The 13,957-nt window shown below is 39.9% G+C and overlaps 1 protein-coding gene across 1 annotated transcript in view; it reads right to left on the reverse strand.

Annotated features, from left to right (window-relative positions):
* Positions 1–13,957, reverse strand: part of BIRC6 (baculoviral IAP repeat containing 6) — a 296,285-nt gene that overhangs the window by 280,245 nt on the left and 2,083 nt on the right.

The raw sequence follows: 13,957 nt of genomic DNA on the forward strand, positions 1-13,957 counted from the left end.
AATGTCCCATCTCCAGCTTTGGCCATCCCTGATGCTTTAGAGGAAGGAGACAAAATACACAGTTGCGGGGGGATCCCTTCCTGACCCTCTCCTTTCCATCTAGAAGGAAAGGCAAGGGACTAAAGCCAATCTAATTAGTCCCAGTTGGACAAGATACCATAATCTGTACTCATGTATAGTCATGATATTTTCTTCCAGGCGATGAAAAATTTCAAATGATGACTTAAACATATCACTTCTAAAACTGTAAAACAACATTTAAAGACATTTAAATAACAAAGATGTGTAAGACATTAGAACTGCCATCTCTACAGTGCTCTTTTTATGTGTAACAGAACAACTAGAAGCCAATTAACCTCAGCAGAACATGATAGTTCAGATCCCATCAACTTCTGAGTAGTTTCAATTATTTTTACCAATATGTATTATTTTACATTTATGCAAGGTAATATATATTGCCCCTACCCTATTACACTTCAGATTAATTTTAAATCTCACAATCCCGTCATAGTTTTCAGTAACTGCCATCCACCACAACTTCAAAATTTCCTGTATACTTCCTCCTCCAAATAATAAACAAAGTAATCCACTACTAACCTGAAAACTACTCTTCTATTTATAATCTGACTATGGCTTCACCTTAGCACCTATGGTTTCTCCCTCAACGCAAAGTGATCTACATAAAACCTACAGTTCTAAAGTGATAAAGTCTGAAATAGTTGTGCCACGTGCCCTCATCAACTAGAATTTTGGTATCAAGGGCCCCTATACTCTCCTGGTTCCCTTAAATAAATTTGTCTGTCAATGTACTGCCTTTGCGAATCCTTGCTGAGAGAGGCATGTGCCCCACCTCAGGAACCATTGAATCATATTAGAGTTGTAAAGTCTTAGTTCTAGCTGACCTAAAAAGGAGAGGACACTTTAAATGGAAAAATCAAGCACTTGCAAACTATGCTTTTACCAACATGCTGGAGTTCCTCAGAGAGAAATGTCTATGGACAAATACAACTGCAGCCAAGGAAAATAAATCATTCTACAGAAAAAAACTATTTCTACAGACAGTAGAAAAAGTATTAAAAGGTAAATTCCACTTATTTAAACTTATAATTGTCTCAAGGACTCATTGAAAACCGTTATGTTCAAAATTGAGAAGTTTGACATCTTCAAAATTATGCCATAAACTGCAAATATAGTTGTCACCCACATAGACTAACATGGACTATAATACTAGAGCTTATTTTATTAAACTAAAAATCTAGTAAAAAGTCTCCAGTGCAGACTATCAAGAGACTAAGTATCCTTTATATTTTTATTTCTTCAGTTTACTTTTGCAGAAAAAAAAACTTTTGCTGTCAAAGGATGATCAAAACTCTCTACAAGGATATTTACGATTGACACCTGGACTTTATTCAATGTTTACAACAGGAAAACTAGCCTACTTTCAGTTCCTAGAATTTGAATGAACCGGTTAAATGATATCCCATATTCTACCTACACCTACAGAAACAGATACCGCAACCAAAGACTGCTGAAGTTGCAAACCCAACTCTCAAGAGCTGACTAATAAACTTCCACTAGTTCAAAGGTTCAGCTCCAAGTTCTGAAGTGGACTGTGGTCTATACATGTCTATGTGATAGCAGGACAGTCTAAAATTAAGAATTTAAGTTCTTACTAATCACAGGTCTGGAACCAGGGTTTGGGAAGGTTCAATTATCCTGGAATCATTTGAACTGGATCCTCCAAAATATTTCAAATGTTGGCAAATCATGGAACACTGAACACTACAAACAGTCATTCTCATTACCACCCTGCATTCTACCCCCAATCGCTAGTAGTTCATGGAATAGTTTCTTTATACTCTTGGCATTGACATGGCTCATTTTTTCCTAGACATCCCTGGCTTACAAGAGTAGGCAAAACAGGAATCAAGCCTTCATTCTACAGTCATTAGGCAAACTGGTGTTCTGCTGGCAGAGTGATAGTCCAAACCAACAGTACTTGTACTCCCAAGAAACAGAAACATTGAATCCAGTCACAGATCCATTCTCAAATCAACAGTAAATTGGGGATGACAAGAGAAAGTATTGTGGCATGTATGCAGCAGAGGGGAGAGCAAAACCCACTCCAGCAGCCAAAGGATGGAAAACACTAAGCACCTACACTAAGCACCTTCCATAGGAGAAGTGAAGCATACTGAAAAGAGGAGCAGTGTCCAAACTGAGGGGCAGATTTTGTTGTCTATGGTTGAATCTCTTCTCCTGTACAGAGGAGGATCGTCCCTGCTTACGGTCAACATCTGACTTATGATGACAAAGAGCAAACTTTTTGCCTGTGGCAAGCATCCAAGAGCAAAAAGCATGTAGATTCATCATGCAATTCTGTCTCGTGTAAGCATTATGATGAATTCTTTAGAGATCAACTCATCCCCCCAGCCTTCCTAGGACTCCTACCTCAATCAATGTCCAGGTTAGACAGTAAAAAGTGATTCCAGTATTTTTATTTTTGTTGTTCAGTAAGCAGATCTGTGTCATATTCACTTTCCTTCCTGTCTAAAATATGCTCTGTTTTAATTGTTGTAAAATTGGAGTGTCCAGTACAGGAATTTCCATACTGGATGAAAACAGCGATCCATCTAATAGAGTATTCCTTCACCCACAATGGCCAGTACTAGTGCATCTGAGGAAGGTCCAAAAACCCCAAAGTGAATAATTAAGGAACAACATGTTCACAGGGGAAGTTTCTTACAAACCCTCTCACTTACAGGACAGTTTATAGGATCTATAACCATTCCACTTTTTTAAAATATTATCTAATGCTCTTGTCATTATAGAGAAGTGAGATCCTCTCTGAAATTGCAGTTCTGTTTCTAGCTGAATTTTGGACGCTGTTCAACATCCCAAAATGAGTAAGACCAGCTTGAAAATTGATAGGTCAAGTCAGGATCCAGGGTGGAGCCTGTGGCAAAAACGAAGTTATTTTAACAAAAAGGGCTTGAGATAGAGTACCCCGAAAACTGAGCTGTTTTCAAAAATTACACAAAAATTTAATACTTCTATCCACACCCAGGAAACACATGAATCTTAATAGTGAATGCTCTTTGCCAAGATCTAGTGCAGTGGTGCCCAAACTTTTCCTATAGTCCCCCTCCTTACCAGTAACAGAATCTGTCCACGCCCACCACTCCACTACTGCACAATTGACTCAGCAGGAGCTTGGGCTGAAGGCAAAGCTGGGGGCAGAAATCGGGGCGGGGAGAAGCTGGGCTTAGAGACAGAGCTGGCCTGGGGACAGAGCAGAGCTCTGGCTGGGACCACAGCTGGGCTTGGGGGCAGGGTGAGGCTGGGTGGCACTCTCTCCCCTTCCCACCCCCCATGAGGGCTGGCTTGGACCCCACCACATGCCCCCGTAAACACTGCACCACACACCCCTTGTGGGGCACACCCTACATCCTGGGGATCACTAATCTAGTGCATGGTAAGTACTAAAACAATGCCCATAACTTCAAATATAAAAGTTATTGAGCCTTTAATTTGGAACTGCAAAGTAACGTTACAAAATTCTAGAAATCTTCAAATCACTGGTGCAACTCCCCTTTCAGAACAGGAAGACATTGTGAAAACAGGCAAAACATAGTTGCATTATGCTGGAAGCCCACAAGTTTTAGCTATTCCACTGACTAGTGTTCATAAAGTTATGCATTTTGCTGGAGTTATTCACAGGGGAGAAAGCCCCAGACCTATGAAGAAAGGAAGGGTTCCAATGCAGAGAGCCTTTCTCTTGCAACTCCCAAGAAGCTGGAGGATGGAAAAACATTCCTTCCCCCTGTCAAGTATGAATGGGGACCTTCAAATTTAAGAGACATTATTATTGGGAGACTGCCCCCGTGTTAGGGAACAGAGCAACCAAAGACTGCAGGAACTAAGTTGTGCTAGGGATCTAGGATAAGCAGAACCAGGTCCAGAACTTCAGGATGAGGAAAGGAGGCTTTTCTGTACCTCTATGGGGAGCTAGCTGACACTGCAATACCAAACCATGAAACTGAGTGTTCCCCTCAACAGAGGCAACCAATTTTGGGTCAGGAAGCCCAGAGAGGGAGTGCTGTTGGGTGTAGGTTTGCAAGTCATAGTATGGTTAGGTGATTAAGATAGCAAGTGTGCCACAAATCATACAGCTAGGCTGCCCAAACCGAGAGCCACTGATGGAACCACATCCTCATTCTGGGCCACTTATTTGGTCATAATTTCAGATCCTACCCAATCATATTCAGACAGCTGCTGTGTATGCAATGCTGAGCACTTCCAGCCTGACTGGCAGCGGTGTCCCATGCACCCGAGGGAACGAAAATTCCTGGCAGTTATTAGGGAGACTGACCAGGCAATGGGTTTTGCAGATGCCACTAATGGAACAAGTGCTGGCAGAGTAGAGGAAGTAGTGGACAATTCTGCCCTCATGTGAAGCTATGTCCAGCCTTTTACAAATGCTGTGATATTTGTAAGAACCTGCAAAACCCTGTCTATCCCCAAATCTGTACAATATATTTCACAATAAAGGGCTGAAGACTTTCTGCAAAGGATCCCCTTACACACTCCCTTCTCCTGCTAAAATGGACAGGCTGCCATCTCCCCTGCTAGTTAGGATAATGAACACCTATTAGGGCTGTCAAGCAATTTAAAAAGTTAATCGTGATTAATCACACTATTAAACAATAATAGAAAACTGTTGGAAAATATAGAAAACATCCTAAAATATTTAAATATATTGATTTCAATTACACCACAGAATACAAAGTTCAGTGCTCACTTTACATTTATTTTTTTATTACAAATATTTGTGCCATAAAGAAACAAAGGAAATAGTGTTTTTCAGTTCACCTCATACAAGTACTGTAATACAATTTCTTTATCATGAAAGTTGAACTTCTAAAATGTAGAACTGTTAGGAGGAGGAGCAGGTTGACCCAGAGGTAGATTGAGCAGATGGAATCCTTTATTGTGATACTTGTTCCCCTGGACCCAATTGTCCAGTAAGCACTGAATTAGTTACAGCACGCTCTTTTTGTTTAGGTTAGCATGCACACTCCTACATCCGTTACAATACATACGCTCCCCGAATTATGTAAACCCGATGTATGCAAATCCGATCTTACGGAAAAAGTTCTATAAGCTAGAAATAGGAGGGGGGAGGGAGTTTGGGCTTAATGGTCAGAGATATGTTTCCCACTTACGCAAAATTCGAGTTATGCAAGGCGTTCCAGAATGGAATGCCTGCGTAAGTTGGGGAGAATCTGTACCCCCAAAACCCTTAAGTAACAGAAACACCCAGCCCTATTGACTGATTACAGCACTACACATATTATACAGATATTTTTACCTTGAAAATACAGTTCTTTGCAGTGTTTGTTGCTACAAATTCCCTTAATTAGCAGTTCTATGGGGAGGGAGAAGGGGGCCATGAGCAGTTCTCATTTATGTAGCTGGGAAAGGAAGGGAGGGGGAGATAACAGTTCTTTACACAAAAGGTATCCTTTAGACAACTACATTTTTTTTAAATGCAGCTGCAACACTTATTTATTCCCAACAAGCTGAAGGGGAGGGTGAGGGATGACACTTATCTATTAAGTGAAGAAATGGTGCCTGTCTGTGACTTTACTCCCTAATACCATACCAGCACACCTGCGGTTTCCCAGGTTTCTACTTAACCCTTACATATCCCAATAAGAATTATGTACCCCCCCCCAAAAAAATGCATTCAAAAACAAAACAATGTAAAACTTTAGAGCCTACAAATCCACTCAGTCCCACTTCCTGTTCAGTCAGTCACTCAGACAAAAGTTTTTTTACATTTGCAGGAGATAATGCTGACGACTTCTTATTTACAATGTTACGTGAAAGTGAGAACAGGTGTTCACATGGCACTGTTGTAGCCGGCACCGCAAGATATTTATGTGCCAGATGCGTTAAAGATTCATGTCCCTCCATGCTTCAACCACCATTCCAGAGGACATGCGTCCATGCTAACGAGGGGGTTCTGCTCAATAACAATCCAAAGCAGTGCATGTTCACTTCCATCATCTGAGCAGGAGCCACCAGCACAAAGTTGATTTTTCTTTTTTGGTGATTCGGGTTCTGTAGTTTCCACATCGGACTGATGCTCTTTTAAGACTTCTGAAAGCATGCTTCACACCTCATCCCTCTCAGATTTTGGAAGGCACTTTAGATCTTCAACCTTGGGTCAAGTGCTGTAGCAATCTTTAGAAATCTCAGATTGGTACCTTCTTTGCATTTTGTCAAATCTGCAGTGAAAGTCTTCTTAAAAAGTGCTGGGCCATCATCTGAGACTGCTATAACATGCTATAATATATGGCAGAATGCGGGTAAAACAGAACAGGAGACATACTATTCAGGAGTTCAGTCACAAATTTAATTAACGCATTATTTTTTAAACAAGCATCATCAGCATGGATGTCCGTCCTCTGGAACAGTGGCTGAAGCGGGGGGGGGGGGGGGGAATACGAATGTTTAGCATATCTGGTATGTAAATACCTTTCAATGCTGGCTGCAAAAATGCCATGCAAATGCCTGTTCTCACTTTCAGCATTATCTCCCATAAATGTAAACAAACTTGTTTGTCTTAGCGATTGGCTGAACAAGAAGTAGGACTGAGTGGACTTGTAGGCTCTAAAGTTCTACACTGTTTTATTTTTGAGTGAAGTTACATACAAGGTGGATAAAAATCGATCTTTTTTAATCTGATTTTTATTTAAATTGGATTTTTTTTATAACATGCTTTTTTCCTCAAAAAGCAATCTAAAGATTATAGCTGAAAGATCTCATCATGGAATAGGGATTATAAATTCTATAGAATGAGACAATATATTCATGTTATGTTTAAGAAAAGTTTTATAAATGAGTTCCAATATTTCATGGATTAGGGACCCAATTTTATGGGGTTCTGGGGGCTTCTGTATACATTATTTGCGTTAATCTTTCTATCTACACCAATGGGACTCAGTGCTCAGTCTAGAAGATAGCATCAGAGATGCTTAGTTTTGCAGTTCTCAAACTGGGGATTTGTGTCTCCAGAGATAACATGCTTGTTAACAGCAAAAATATGTTTTTAAATATATAGAGGTGAGAAATAACAGACCTCAGCCCTATTGTCCCTCTGCAAATTTGTGTACACAGAGCCAACCCCTTCCCTCTCGCTAAAAGTGTGAAGTTTCAGAACATTCAATGAACAGAAGATTGTTGGGGGCAGAATAGATCTGGACAAGGAGAAGAAGTCTGGAGATAAATGTGACAAGGGAGGAACAGGCCATAGAAAGAAAAGTGAAATTGTTTGAGCAGCATATTCCAGAAGTCTTACGGTCTTCCTGGGTATAGCCTTCATTGATTTGAGATCTACCATACCATTCTCTCACTAGAAGGGAAAACCTATAATGGTAGCAGACCATAAAAGAGAGAGAATTTGGAAATATATGTTTGAAAGAAAGTCACCCCAGTGTACTGGTGGAAGTCACTTAAGCACTTGGATTCAGAGACAGTTGAAGTGATAAACTCACTTTTAACAGCAGTAGCTTTTTCTACTGGTGTAGAAAGAATATTTTCTTCCTTTGGACTAATTCATTCCAAATTGAGAAGTCGTTTGGGACCTGAAAAAGCAGGAAAGCTTGTTTTTCTTTTCCAGATTATGAACACACAGGAAAATGAAGGTGAAGACGACTGAGTTAGCTGCAGAAGCCAATATTTTAAGTTTCTCATGTTGACCTGGCTGACATAGTAGTTTTTTTTGTATTTAAATATTTCATTTAACTATTTTAGTTAACAATTTTACCAAAAAAAAAAAAAAAGATTTTAAAAAAACCAACTTGAATGTTTAAATTCAAAAATTCATATGCTTGTTTTGTTGAAATATAATATGTTTGCTGTTGAAGAAAAAAATCCAGAATATGTAACGTTGTTTTAGTTAAATAAAACCATTTAAATGTCTGTCTGGTGATGTACTCCTCCTAATACAGCATGGCAAGAAAATCCTTCAAATATTAATGATTAACCTGTTGAATTGGAGATATTTATGAAGTCATTGGGAGGTGAACTATCTGCTTCAATTACCTTTGGTAAATGAAATAACCAAACAATCATTCATTCTCTGATATAGCTGTAAAACTAATCAGAAATGTTTTCAAAATAAATCACTTTAAAAATGTAGGTTTCATTTTTAGAAGGCACACACTATACATCTATCTCTGTGTTGTAAAGAATATGTATTAGCATTACAACAATCAAAAAGAATGCACTTTTATGTAGAAATCCATGATTAAATCAAGTCTTTCTGACTAGTGATTTAAATCACCTTGGTTACATAAAAACAAAACAAATCTATATTTGTAAGTTTCACTTTCACAATAAAGAGATTGCATTATGGTATTGTATGAGGTGAATTGAAAAATACTATTTCTTTTGTTTCTCAGTTTTACAGGGCAAATATTTGAAATAAAAATATAAAGCACTATACACTTTGTATTCTGTATTGTAATTGAAATAAATATATTTGAAAATGTAGAAAAATATCCAAAAATATTTAATAAATTGTAATGATTCTATTTAACAGTGCAATTAAAACTGATCACAATTTTTTTAATTGCGATTAATTTTTTTCAGTTAATCATGTGCCTTTAACTGCAATTAATCAACAGCCCTAATATCTATCCTAAAGGGATCCTGAAGTCCCAGCAACAGACTGGGCATCTCTTGTTTGGCTCCTTGTAAACCCCATGATCCACCCAGCATGTGGAGGTGCTGCTTTCCTTTTATCACCATCACTTAGCCATCCTCTCCCCACCCCCACATCACAAGCAGCCTCCATGTCATGTAGAGCAGCAAGTGCACAGGATTTGGTCCAGTCCCTTAATGATTAAGTTTTACACCTGAAACCAGACCAATGGTTTTTCTTTGCCTTATTGCATAGGACCTTTAGTGGGATTTTCAAAAGGCACTTTGGTGCACAAATTCCACTAATATTCAATGGGGCTCATGCAACTAAATCCCTAAGTGATTTTGAAGATATCCTATTAAGTCCTTATCTTGTCAAGGCATGGCTTGGCACTCCTGAATATGCTTACTCACATACAGTATGGGTTTTCAATATCCTCCAGTTCAACTGGCCCTGGATCTTTTCCTCTGCCCAATCGTACCAGCTGACAACATGATAGTTTATGTTGAGACACGTCACCAAGTTAAGGTTGCAACACAAGTGGTGAAAGATATGGCACTAGAAGATCTTGTTCACTGTGTGCATAGCTTGCTGGAGCTATTACACCAGCAATCTTGACCCAGATTAGAGACTAAGATGCACATGGCGGTTAGCCTTACTTGAAATAAATTTAATGCAAACAATGGTTGTAATGCATGTGCAACACTGGAAGTATGAGTTGACATGAGGAGTGTTATAGGCATTTCAGAGGGACTACAGTCATTAAATTTTGGGAAAGATACCAAATTTCTCTAGTGTAGATAAGACCAGAAAAACACTTTTGATTTACACTTGGTTCACACAGGCAAGGTTGCCTCCAAAACCATGAGAACTGGATACTTTTCCCTCTAATGAAAGTTCAAAGTCAAGCACAATTTTGTTGCATACATACTATCCCTTGCCAAAGTTACACATTGGTTTTTGCCAGCGTCACAGCTGCAACTACCTCTTTAGAAGAGCTTTTCACAAAAGTAAGAGGTGTTAAACCTTGCGTAAAGGCCAGATACACATTTCAGTAACTTGTTTTGGACTCACCTAAATTCTCTAAAGTTGCTTTAACTATGGAAATTATTTACCCATGTTTTCCCTAGTTTAAGTTGAGGGCACAGAATAGTTACCTTCATTTAGAAGCATGACAGTGTTTAACTGGAGGATAAGTGAACTCTCAGAGTTTGGAGAGTGGTTTTGAATCCTTCAGAATGAAAGGCAAATCAGAAGTACGTCATTTATTTGCTACATTTTGTATCAAGTTAAAGTAGTTCTCTGTACAAAAGTTTAATAATATGTTGACTGTAGTGGTTTAATTTAATTCCAATTACATAGCCCTAAATATATTTACTTTAACAGTGGCATAACGGAGTTGTAAGTTTATTTTATCAGTTAAAAATAAATAAAATCCTCTTTTTTTAAGCTTCCAACTAAACATGTGTAAATTAGGCAAGCAAAGTTCTATTCCTTCTTGTGCCTCATCCTTGTCAGCCATAAAGAATAATAATTTACCTTGCAATAACTGTGGTTCTTCGAGATGATTGTCCATAAGGATTCCACTTTTGATGCAGACACACCCCCAGGCATGCAAGAGCTAGCCCTCTTTCCGGCTAGCAGTGTCCATTAGAATCACATCTATGCCCTGGACATCCTCTCTGCTCACAAACAACCGCCAAAGGCATAAAGGGCAGAGCAGGGACAATTGTCCCTCAATTTCTTTGAGAGTACAAAATCCTGTTGCTATGGGACTCTGCTGAAGCAAGGAAGGGGGGCATGTTGCGGATTCCATATTGACAACACATCTCACAGATCCACAATCCCTGAAAGGTAAGTAACTGTTCCTCCTTCTTGGTATGATTGTCCATGTGGATTCCACCTGTGGTGACTAGCAAGCAGTGACCCGAGTCAGGAAGTGAGTGCTGGAAGTGCTATTTAAAACAAGGATTGTAGGACAGCTCTATCTAAGTGGACATCTGTTATTCAAGCCTCAACTAAGGAATAGTGCTGGGTAAAGTATGGACTGATCACCATGTAGTGCTGCTCTGCAAATTTCTGGAATAGAGATGACCCCTAGAGAAGCCATAGAAACTTCCTGAGCCCAAGTGGAATGAGATCTAAGCAGCACATGTGGATACAAGATAGCTCTCTTGTAACAGGACCTATAGTTAGATACCCATTTGGACAACCTTTACCCTATTAAGGCTAAAAACAGCCTAGGGAAACTTCTGGAGGGCCCTGTCTCATCTAGTTAGTATGAAAAGGCCCCAACCACATCAAGGGTATGCAGGGTATGGCTTTCCCTCTGAATTGAGTGGGGCTTGGAAAGAAAACTGGGAGGTGAATCAACTGATTCAAATGAAAATCATGAACAATTTTAGTCAGGAAATTGGGGTGAGGCCTAAAAGTCACCTTATCTTTATGGAATACCATGTAAAGTGGACCAGCCATAAGGGCCTGAATTTTCCCTACCCGCTAAGCTGATGTTCTGACCACTAAAAAGGCATTATTTTTACTCACTTGTCTATGAAGACTAAGTCACTAGGGGCTCAAAAGCAGGTCCCATTAGGTCACTTAACACCGTGTTGAGGTCCCAGGAAGGAAAGGGATCCCAGATGGAGGGAAACGTGGTTGATTCCTTGAGGGTCTCATTCAAGAGTAGCATGTAAAAATATAGTATGACTGACTTGGAGAATGATGTGAGGATACTGCACGCAAGCTTACACTTAACAGAGCTGATGGACAGTCTGAAATGTTTTACAATGAGCAGATAGTCCAGAATAGCAGAAATAGGGGTTCCAAAGACGACAGGTGATGCACTGTTGCTCAAATAGAAAACATCTTCTATTCTGCTGCACAAGTCAGTCTAGTAGACGTTTTTCAGCTACATGCTAAAATATTCTGGACTTCAGCTAAACAATTTATTTCAATGGTAGTTAACCAGCCAGCATCCAGTCTCTCAGATATAACAATGCTGGAACTGGGTGTAATAGACCTCTATTTTGCTAAACCAGGTCCGATAGAACATGATCAAAGACTATGTTGAGAGATTCACCAGATTCAAATGCCAGAACCATCTGGTCCTAGAGATGCATGGCCAATTCCAACAATCCTTCATTAATAAGCATGGAGGAGAGCTAAATTTGTAATTTGTGGGATTTTTCTTGCAGTATTTCCACCAAAATCTCCAAAGCATCTATCATGCCTCATGAGATGGAAGATCAATTGAAGTTCAATAGGGCCAATAGGGCAATCTCTGGATTCTCTTCCCACTCAAAATAGCTAATAATAGGGAGAGTGAGGTGCAGCAGACATTTCCCTGATATGTTCACAAGGCGAGGAAGAAAACGAACATACTTCTTCCAGGGGAGTTGGAAGAGCTAGCCTGTCTGTTGTCGAAGGGTATTCTCAAATGCTACCCACAACATGAACAGGATCGCTCACTGGGACCAAGGCAATAGCACTTCTAAAAAGGACAGGTTAAAACAGCCAACAAGGAGAGCAATGGGGCTCTGGTTGTGTGGTCACAGAGATCCTTCAGTATAGAGAACACCTAAGGCACTGAAAAAGTCTGTGCAGGAGATCAGCATCATAAGCACAGAGGTTATCAATACCAAGAGCACTGGTACTAGAGGAAATTAAGACTGCAGTTTCTGGTGGTACTCTGAGTGCTTGGTAAGCAGCCAGTGCTGACGCATCAAAAGACCCACTCTGGGTAGTGAACTGCCTTTCAGAAGAGGAGCATAAATGCAGACAGAGACATGATGGATCTTGTGTCTCATTCTACTAGACACCAGAGAGGGTGACCTATGCCTACACTCATGCTGGAAGCAACGTACCTTTCTACACTTCTTTGATGACAACGGAGGGCGGGGGTGAGCTCTGCCACTGTCAGTAGTCAAGGGGTTCAATCTCCTGAAAAGTGAACCTGGGAGTTGACTAGTGCTTCTGTGAACTGGAGCTCTACTGCCAACAGTGACTGTTCAGGCTTGGCAGAATCTTTTGCCTCAGGCTCTGAAAAGGGGTACTCCTTGCTCTGTGTCTCCTCTTGGAGAAGGAGCGATATATCCAGTACCTTTCAGGGATGGGTCTCTTTGCAAGGCAAAGGATGCATCTAGAGTGCCCAGCACTGTGTGGGATAATGGCCCCACAAAAGGGGCAAGTTTTAAATCCCAAGGAATTTGTTTCAACCACTATGGCTGAAGTCCTGATATAATAGATTTAGGGGATCTCTCTTGTAAGATCCTTTTCCCAACATCTGAGAACAAAAACAATTGTTAATTTATATTACCATATCACCTATGGACCCTAGTAATAGGCCAGGATCCCACCATGCTAGGTGCTATCCAAACAGAGCAAAAAAAATTTACCACTACCTAGGCCAGGGGTAGGCAACCTATGGCACACGTGCCAAAGGCGGCACACAAGCTGATTTTCAGTGGCACTCACACTGCCCGGATCCTGGCCACTGGTCCAGGGGGCTCTGCATTTTAATTTAATTTTAAATGAAGCTTCTTAAACATTTTTAAAACCTTATTTACTTACATACAACAATAGTTTAGTTATATATTATAGACTTCTAGAAACAGACCTTCTAAAAAGATTAAAATGTATTACTGGCACGCAAAACCTTAAATCAGAGTGAATAAATGAAGACTCGGCACACCACTTCTGAAAAGTTGCTGATCCCTGACCTAGGCTAATGAGATTTTACAGTGCACAGAGAAAGGGGCCACTGCAGAGTTCCATCTCTCTGTTATAGACAGCAAGAAGGAACTTAGGCCAACTGGGTCCGCTCTATCCTTTATACTCCCCCAGGTAAGGTGGCACAAGGAGATCCAAGGCATACGTGCAATCCCAATGGGCATTGCTAGCCAAAAAGAATCTGATCTCAGGCATATGCACACCGGAAGTAGAATCAATGTTGACAATTACTCAAAAAAGAATAAAAGTTCTCCAGGCCAAACTAAACAGTCAGTGGCAACTTTGCAATTGTGTTGCCACTGATGGATCATCATAGATGAAACTCTGATACTTAGTAAATGAGAGACTTAAGAATTGAGACCATTACCATTTAGGAATTATGTATTTTTCTATGAAAGAAAAAAGAGTGCAGATTTCTAACTTTTGCTCACTTGCGAAGTTCAATCTTATAATTTAATTGCTAATATTCAATGAGAGAGTGTATTTATTACCCAAGCCTAATTGGCAAAAATTGTG

This window comes from Mauremys reevesii, linkage group 3 (genome assembly GCF_016161935.1).
Source record: "Mauremys reevesii isolate NIE-2019 linkage group 3, ASM1616193v1, whole genome shotgun sequence".
NCBI classification, from domain to species: Eukaryota; Metazoa; Chordata; order Testudines; family Geoemydidae; genus Mauremys; species Mauremys reevesii.